This window comes from Diorhabda carinulata, chromosome 11, assembly GCF_026250575.1.
Source record: "Diorhabda carinulata isolate Delta chromosome 11, icDioCari1.1, whole genome shotgun sequence".
NCBI lineage: Eukaryota > Metazoa > Arthropoda > Insecta > Coleoptera > Chrysomelidae > Diorhabda > Diorhabda carinulata.
Window position 1 is genome coordinate 5,808,238 of NC_079470.1, and position 8,060 is coordinate 5,816,297.

The 8,060-nt window shown below is 29.4% G+C and overlaps 1 protein-coding gene across 2 annotated transcripts in view; it reads right to left on the reverse strand.

The window, feature by feature from the left end:
* The window catches only part of LOC130899338 (zinc finger protein castor homolog 1), a 158,336-nt gene extending 151,638 nt beyond the window's left edge, over nt 1-6,698 (reverse strand). For both annotated transcript variants that reach the window (XM_057809217.1, XM_057809216.1), the window contains exon 1: nt 6,407-6,698. The gene's annotated coding sequence lies outside the window, so the exon portion shown is untranslated. The remainder of the gene's footprint in view (nt 1-6,406) is intronic.
* Between the last annotated feature and the right edge of the window lie 1,362 nt (nt 6,699-8,060).

Here is an 8,060-nt window from a genome sequence, read left to right on the forward strand (position 1 = left end):
AAACATAGAATAGATTGTCCTTGCAATACTCAACGCCTCATCAATAATTAGAGACTCAGCTGAGTGTTCTGGACTCAAATATTAATACAAACAACGTAGCTAGCGACATCTATAGCAGGGCTTTGAAGAATTAAAACTAGAACTTCAATTTTTATGGAAGACAGTCTCTAACGATAAATCACACTTTATTTTTGTTAAAAAATGTCTCTAAAAACATAAAATAGATTGTCTTTGAAATACTCAACGCCTCATCAATAATTAGAGACTCAGCTGAGTGTTCTGGACTCAGATATTAATACAAACAACGTAGCTAGCGACATCTATAGCAGGGTTTTGAAGAATTAAAACTAGAACCTCAATTTTTATGAAAGACAGTCTCTAACGATAAATGACAGTTTATTTTTGTTAAAAAATGTCTCTAAAAACAATAAATAGATTTTCCTTGCAATACTGAACGCCTCATTAATAATTAGACACTCAGCTGAGTGTTCTGGACTCAGATACTAATACAAACAACGTAGCTAGCGACATCTATAGCAGGGCTTTGAAGAATTAAAACTAGAACCTTAATTTTTATGGAAGACAGTCTCTAACGATAAATGACAGTTTATTTTTGTTAAAAATGTCTCTAAAAACATAGAATAGATTGTCCTTGCAATACTCAACGCCACATTAATAATTAGACACTCAGCTGAGTGTTCTGGACTCAGATATTAATACAAACAACGTAGCTAGCGACATCTAACGCAGATGTTTTCAAATTCATGGAAATAATATTACTACGACTATAAACGACAGTTTATTTTTATTAAAAAATGTCTCTAAAGGTATATAATAGTTTGTTTTAGCAATATAATTCATAATTGCATTCTAAATTGAAATAAAATTTTTGTTTATATTTCGAAAGGTCTATCATCGACTGTTCCATATTATTTTCATAATAGGAATTCGCGATTCAGCAACATTGAATGGTGTGTATTGTCTGTGGGTTCATTATCGGTTCATTATCGCTATTTTAGAATATGTAAACTGCTGTTATGTCAACAATTTAGCTGCCACGGTTAAATTGCCTCGGTCAACTTCACAATATCGAAAGTAGGTGAAAGATTTTATTATTATTTTTTTTTTATCCTCAAACCAACTTTATAATAGATACCAAACACGAAAATCATATTTTTAGAGAAATCCGTGAGATATGTCAGTGAAAGCAAATAAAAAAAATGTAGCGGTTAATATTACGGTAAATGATATTAATACTCCATAAAAACTTATAAGAAAACAAAAACTAGTGGTGGAAATTGAGAAAAATATCTTCTATATAGAATGTCCCTTCGGATTTTCTTCACGTTTGTATTTAAATTTATTAGTTTGAGGTTTTCTATTAGTTGGGGTAATTTTTATTTAAACGTACGTTTTCGCATTAGAATTGAACAAAAATTTGGAAATTAGACTTTCCGAAATGGCATTTAATCACGATAAGGGTTAATTTTGATTTTAATAATTTTATTAATCACTATTATTAAATAAATTGAAGTAATAACTAATTCCTTATTACTTGGTAAGTTTTTATTTCAATACCCTGTATATTTTGATCAAGAAGATTTGATTCAATGTAAATTATGATAAACATTATCATATACAGGGTGACTTGGGCGAAAATATTCATATTATTATTAATTATCATTTATTTAATTGAATTTAGTTTTGTATAAATGTCAGCTTTATTGAAAATTTGACATCCAGAACTGTCATTTTATCACGATATATGTTAATGTTAGATATAAGACGTTTAAAGAAAATTATTAATATACAGGGTGGTTTTGATTAGCTAGTTTTTTGAATGAATTAATTTAATAACTAATTTTTTATTACTTGATAAGCTTTTCATTCCAAAGCCCCGTATATTTTGATCAATAAGACTATGATTTAACGGAGAATACGGAAAATGTGATAATTTACAGGGTGATCTATTGAAAAATAGAAAATAAATAAATTTTATGATAATAAATGAAAATAAGTTCAACACGAAAATTCCTGAAAAAAATAATTGACTGAAAGTCTTGTAAAACATTTTAAACCTATTGTAGTTCGTTGTTACAAGATTTCCAAAAACTAATAACGAAGATATAGATGATAATGTTATAAAAACTAAATAATTGAATAAAATTGTATCTAAAACAAAAAATTCCCTTTTTTTTAATAAATTCTCGTCTTGCAATTATTTAATGTCTTTTTCTATAAGAAAAAATGTTACTAGATAGTTACGAGGAGGTTCAAGTTGAATTATCTGAACTTAGTTCAGTTGCAGCTGGCAAGATGCAATCTTTGAATGAATTCTAAAATTTGGAAGGTCCGCGTAAACAGCAAATAATGAAAAGAGAAACATTAATAATTATTTGTTTCGTATCATTTACTGAGTATTTATGTAAAAGTATTTAAGAAATACTTGATTCCTCACCACCAGAAACTGTGAATCAACGATTCACAGAGTTATCAAAGAAGAGGATTGTGAAGAATACGTAAAGCTCCAGAAAATAACACCCAACAGTAGACAAAATTTAAAATCAGTAAAAACATACTATAGAACCTTCCAGTAGAAATATTTTTTCTTTGTAAAAACTATCAAAGAAAATCTGCTTCAGTAGAAAGAAGCTGTGATGTAGTATGGCGAAGAAATTACGTTAGAAGCTAACAAGAAAATAAATTTGATTTGGATGAAACATGGATTAACGAGGAACATACCCCAAACAAATTTAGGCAGGATGAAACTGTCGATGACAGTAAAATACAATCAGGAAACGGTTATAGTTTGATAATAATACCATAGGTAGTTCAAACGGTTTTGTTGAAGATGGTTTATATCATGAGTATGTTTTTATAGAATTGTCCGAACAAATGATACATTTTCTTATTCAAAAATAAATGAAATTGTGGAATTACGGTGGTTAATTCACTATTATATGATTGCGAACTAAATCCAGATGAAGAAGATGTTTTAAAAAAAATTGAATTGACACTAACAACTTTATGTGATTCCGAAGACGTTTAGTAGATTTTAAATATAGTTTATTAGTTTCAAAATTGTTAAAAGTATTTCTAATTAGAGAGATTTTCGTTTCGAATTCGAAAGATAATATTTCTTATCTAATATCCACGTAAAAACGTGTTTCAAAATGATTTTCTTTTCCCGAATGTTTCTAAGACTATTCCTTCCAGTTTCACAGTTTTTTTGACATTATTTGAAGTGATTTTTCCGAGGAAAACTCGTCATTGATAACTTTATGTGATTCTTAAGACGATAAGTCGATTTTAAATAGTGTATATCAGTTCCAAAATTCTTTAAAATATTCCTAATTAGAGAGATATTCATTTAGAATTTGAAAAATAACGTTTCTTATCTGAATTCACGTGAAAGAGTGTTTCAAAATGATTTTCTTTTCCCGAATGTTTCTAAGACTATTCCTTCCAGTTTCACAGTTTTTTTGACATTATTTGAAGTGATTTTTCCGGGAAAACTCGTCATTAATAACTTTATGTGATTCCTAAGTCGATAAGTCAATTTTAAACAGTGTACATCAGTTCCAAAATTCTTAAAAATATTTCTAATTAGAGATATTTTCGTTTCAAATTTGGAAAATAACGTTTCTTATCTAATATCCACGTAAAAACGTGTTTCAAAATGATTTTCTTTTCCCGAATGTTTCTAAGACTATTCCTTCCAGTTTCACAGTTTTTTTGACATTATTTGAAGTGATTTTTCCGAGGAAAACTCGTCATTGATAACTTTATGTGATTCTTAAGACGATAAGTCGATTTTAAACAGTGTACATCAGTTCCAAAATTCTTAAAAATATTTCTAATTAGAGATATTTCCGTTTCAAATTTGGAAAATAACGTTTCCTATCTAATATCCACGTAAAAACGTGTTTCAAAATGATTTTCTTTTCCCGAATGTTTCTAAGACTATTCCTTCCAGTTTCACAGTTTTTTTGACATTATTTGAAGTGATTTTTCCGAGGAAAACTCGTCATTAATAACTTTATGTGATTCCTAAGTCGATAAGTCAATTTTAAACAGTGTACATCAGTTCCAAAATTCTTAAAAATATTTCTAATTAGAGATATTTTCGTTTCAAATTTGGAAAATAACGTTTATTATCTAATATCCACGTAAAAACGTGTTTCAAAATGATTTTCTTTTCCCGAATGTTTCTAAGACTATTCCTTCCAGTTTCACAGTTTTTTTGACATTATTTGAAGTGATTTTTCCGAGGAAAACTCGTCATTAATAACTTTATGTGATTCCTAAGTCGATAAGTCAATTTTAAACAGTGTACATCAGTTCCAAAATTCTTAAAAATATTTCTAATTAGAGATATTTTCGTTTCAAATTTGGAAAATAACGTTTATTATCTAATATCCACGTAAAAACGTGTTTCAAAATGATTTTCTTTTCCCGAATGTTTCTAAGACTATTCCTTCCAGTTTCACAGTTTTTTTGACATTATTTGAAGTGATTTTTCCGGGAAAACTCGTCATTAATAACTTTATGTGATTCCTAAGTCGATAAGTCAATTTTAAACAGTGTACATCAGTTCCAAAATTCTTAAAAATATTTCTAATTAGAGATATTTTCGTTTCAAATTTGGAAAATAACGTTTCTTATCTAATATCCACGTAAAAACGTGTTTCAAAATGATTTTCTTTTCCCGAATGTTTCTAAGACTATTCCTTCCAGTTTCACAGTTTTTTTGACATTATTTGAAGTGATTTTTCCGAGGAAAACTCGTCATTGATAACTTTATGTGATTCTTAAGACGATAAGTCGATTTTAAACAGTGTACATCAGTTCCAAAATTCTTAAAAATATTTCTAATTAGAGATATTTCCGTTTCAAATTTGGAAAATAACGTTTCCTATCTAATATCCACGTAAAAACGTGTTTCAAAATGATTTTCTTTTCCCGAATGTTTCTAAGACTATTCCTTCCAGTTTCACAGTTTTTTTGACATTATTTGAAGTGATTTTTCCGAGGAAAACTCGTCATTAATAACTTTATGTGATTCCTAAGTCGATAAGTCAATTTTAAACAGTGTACATCAGTTCCAAAATTCTTAAAAATATTTCTAATTAGAGATATTTTCGTTTCAAATTTGGAAAATAACGTTTATTATCTAATATCCACGTAAAAACGTGTTTCAAAATGATTTTCTTTTCCCGAATGTTTCTAAGACTATTCCTTCCAGTTTCACAGTTTTTTTGACATTATTTGAAGTGATTTTTCCGAGGAAAACTCGTCATTAATAACTTTATGTGATTCCTAAGTCGATAAGTCAATTTTAAACAGTGTACATCAGTTCCAAAATTCTTAAAAATATTTCTAATTAGAGATATTTTCGTTTCAAATTTGGAAAATAACGTTTATTATCTAATATCCACGTAAAAACGTGTTTCAAAATGATTTTCTTTTCCCGAATGTTTCTAAGACTATTCCTTCCAGTTTCACAGTTTTTTTGACATTATTTGAAGTGATTTTTCCGGGAAAACTCGTCATTAATAACTTTATGTGATTCCTAAGTCGATAAGTCAATTTTAAACAGTGTACATCAGTTCCAAAATTCTTAAAAATATTTCTAATTAGAGATATTTTCGTTTCAAATTTGGAAAATAACGTTTCTTATCTAATATCCACGTAAAAACGTGTTTCAAAATGATTTTCTTTTCCCGAATGTTTCTAAGACTATTCCTTCCAGTTTCACAGTTTTTTTGACATTATTTGAAGTGATTTTTCCGAGGAAAACTCGTCATTGATAACTTTATGTGATTCCTAAGTCGATAAGTCAATTTTAAACAGTGTACATCAGTTCCAAAATTCTTAAAAATATTTCTAATTAGAGATATTTTCGTTTCGAATTTGGAAAATAACGTTTCTTATCTAATATCCACGTAAAAACGTGTTTCAAAATGATTTTCTTTTCCCGAATGTTTCTAAGACTATTCCTTTAAGTTTCACAGTTTTTTTGACATTATTTGAAGTGATTTTTTAAGTTGAGTTGATTTCAATATAGTTTATTAGTTTCAAAATTGTTAAAACTATTTCTGATTAAAGAGATTTTCATTTTGAATTCGCATGAAAACATTTTTGTTTATGCAATTAAATCCATTCATCCGAACGTTATTTGATAGCCAAGTTGCAAAGATTTATTCATAATATATTTTGTGTGGGTGTAAATTCTTCATAAGTGCAGAAACCATCAAAACGTCATTAATTCTATGAAAAATTTCAAATACTAAAATACGTATATCACACGATAAGTTAAATATGAAAAACCGAATTTATATATAAGTTTTACATGATAAAAAAACGAATACAGATCTAAAGATCATATAGACAAATATGTTTTTACCTCGTTTAGAATCCCTTTAAAGTCCTTCAAAGCCGATTATAAGAAAAAATACCACTCGAAAAGTCAAATAGTCCGAACTGAAAATTAAAACACTACAAAAAACACTATATTAAAACTACAAATAAATAAAATTAACTGTCACTAGTTTATAACACGCGCACTAAGAAAACAAATTCGCAAACTGAATTCAAAATTAAATTAGGAGGGGTAGTGAAATGGGGTAGCAACGCTCTATAATCGAGCCGCTACGAAGTCGCAAGTTCGACTAACTGACTGAAATTTCCGTCGGACTAGGAACTCCCTCTTAGTCGCGTTGTGTACCCCCTCTATTCGAGTTGAAAATTTCAGTAAATTGGAGAAATGAGATTGGTCGGTTTAAGTGAATAGGGTACAATCTGTGACAGCGCGATATGGGCGCAAATTCTCATTAGTAGAGTCAAAGAATCGAAAAAAAAAAAAATACGTAGTCGAATTATTAATTTTTATTAAAACTAATTTTAATCCGTATATTAATTGATAATGCAACTTAAGATGGATATTATTGTTTTTCAAGATATCCTCCACTTGTCGATGTGATTGATCGTCCGGCATTTAGTCTTTTGGAGGAACGTGGAATGTTCTTACTGACCGATAAAGCAGCCAGGAATTTACAACTGTATTATATACAAAAAAAAAATGCTAAAACAACCTCATATACGACTTTTTACATTTTATTTTATTTTTGTAACGACCAATGCGGTTTGCCACAATATCAACATCCCCCATATGGAGGTTATAATCTTGAACTACACTGGGACAATCAATGTACAAATATTTTTCTGTCACATCGATCAATTTTTCGTTTTTGGTAACTTTCCAGAATAAATTAATAAGAATAACACAGAGATAGGTTGAATAAATTTGGAAGGATAAGCAGGATTTTTATAAGGAGGAGGATTTGTTGGAGAAGGTCCTGATCTAGGAATTTTTTTCCTCTGCAGAGCCCGAGTTGTGGTAGTTGGGTGAATTTGTATTTTCTAGCTTTCCTCGAGGATTTTTGGCTCAAAAAACTCGAAAAAAAAGCTTGCAAACAAAAACGTTTCTTTTTTTTGAGTTTTTTCCGATTATTTCGAAATTTTTTAATATTTAAATAGAGGTGAGCGGGTACAGTTACAACTACGACATTCCCAAAAGTGGCCAATTTTTTTGTAGAACCGGTTTATTAAGTTTTAGGGAAGGTTTTATATGATGAATTTGGAGGAGCCGTCTAGAAGTCTGTCGGCAAGGTTGGTTAGGTTAGGTTAGGGGCCCTGATATAGGAATTTTTTTCCTCTGTAGAGCCCGAGTTGTGGTAGTTGGGTGAATTTGTATTTTCTAGCTTTCCTCGAGGATTTTTGGCTCAAAAAACTCGAAAAAAAAGCTTGTAAACAAAAACGTTTCTTTTTTTTGAGTTTTTTCCGATTATTTCGAAATTTTTTAATATTTAAATAGAGGTGAGCGGGTACAGTTACAACTACGACATTCCCAAAAGTAGCCAATTTTTTTGTAGAACCGGTTTATTAAGTTTTAGGGAAGGTTTTATATGATGAATTTGGAGGAGTCGTCGAGAAGTCTGTCGGCAAGGTTGGTTAGGTTAGGTTAGGGGCCCTGATATAGGAATTTTTTTCCTCTGTAG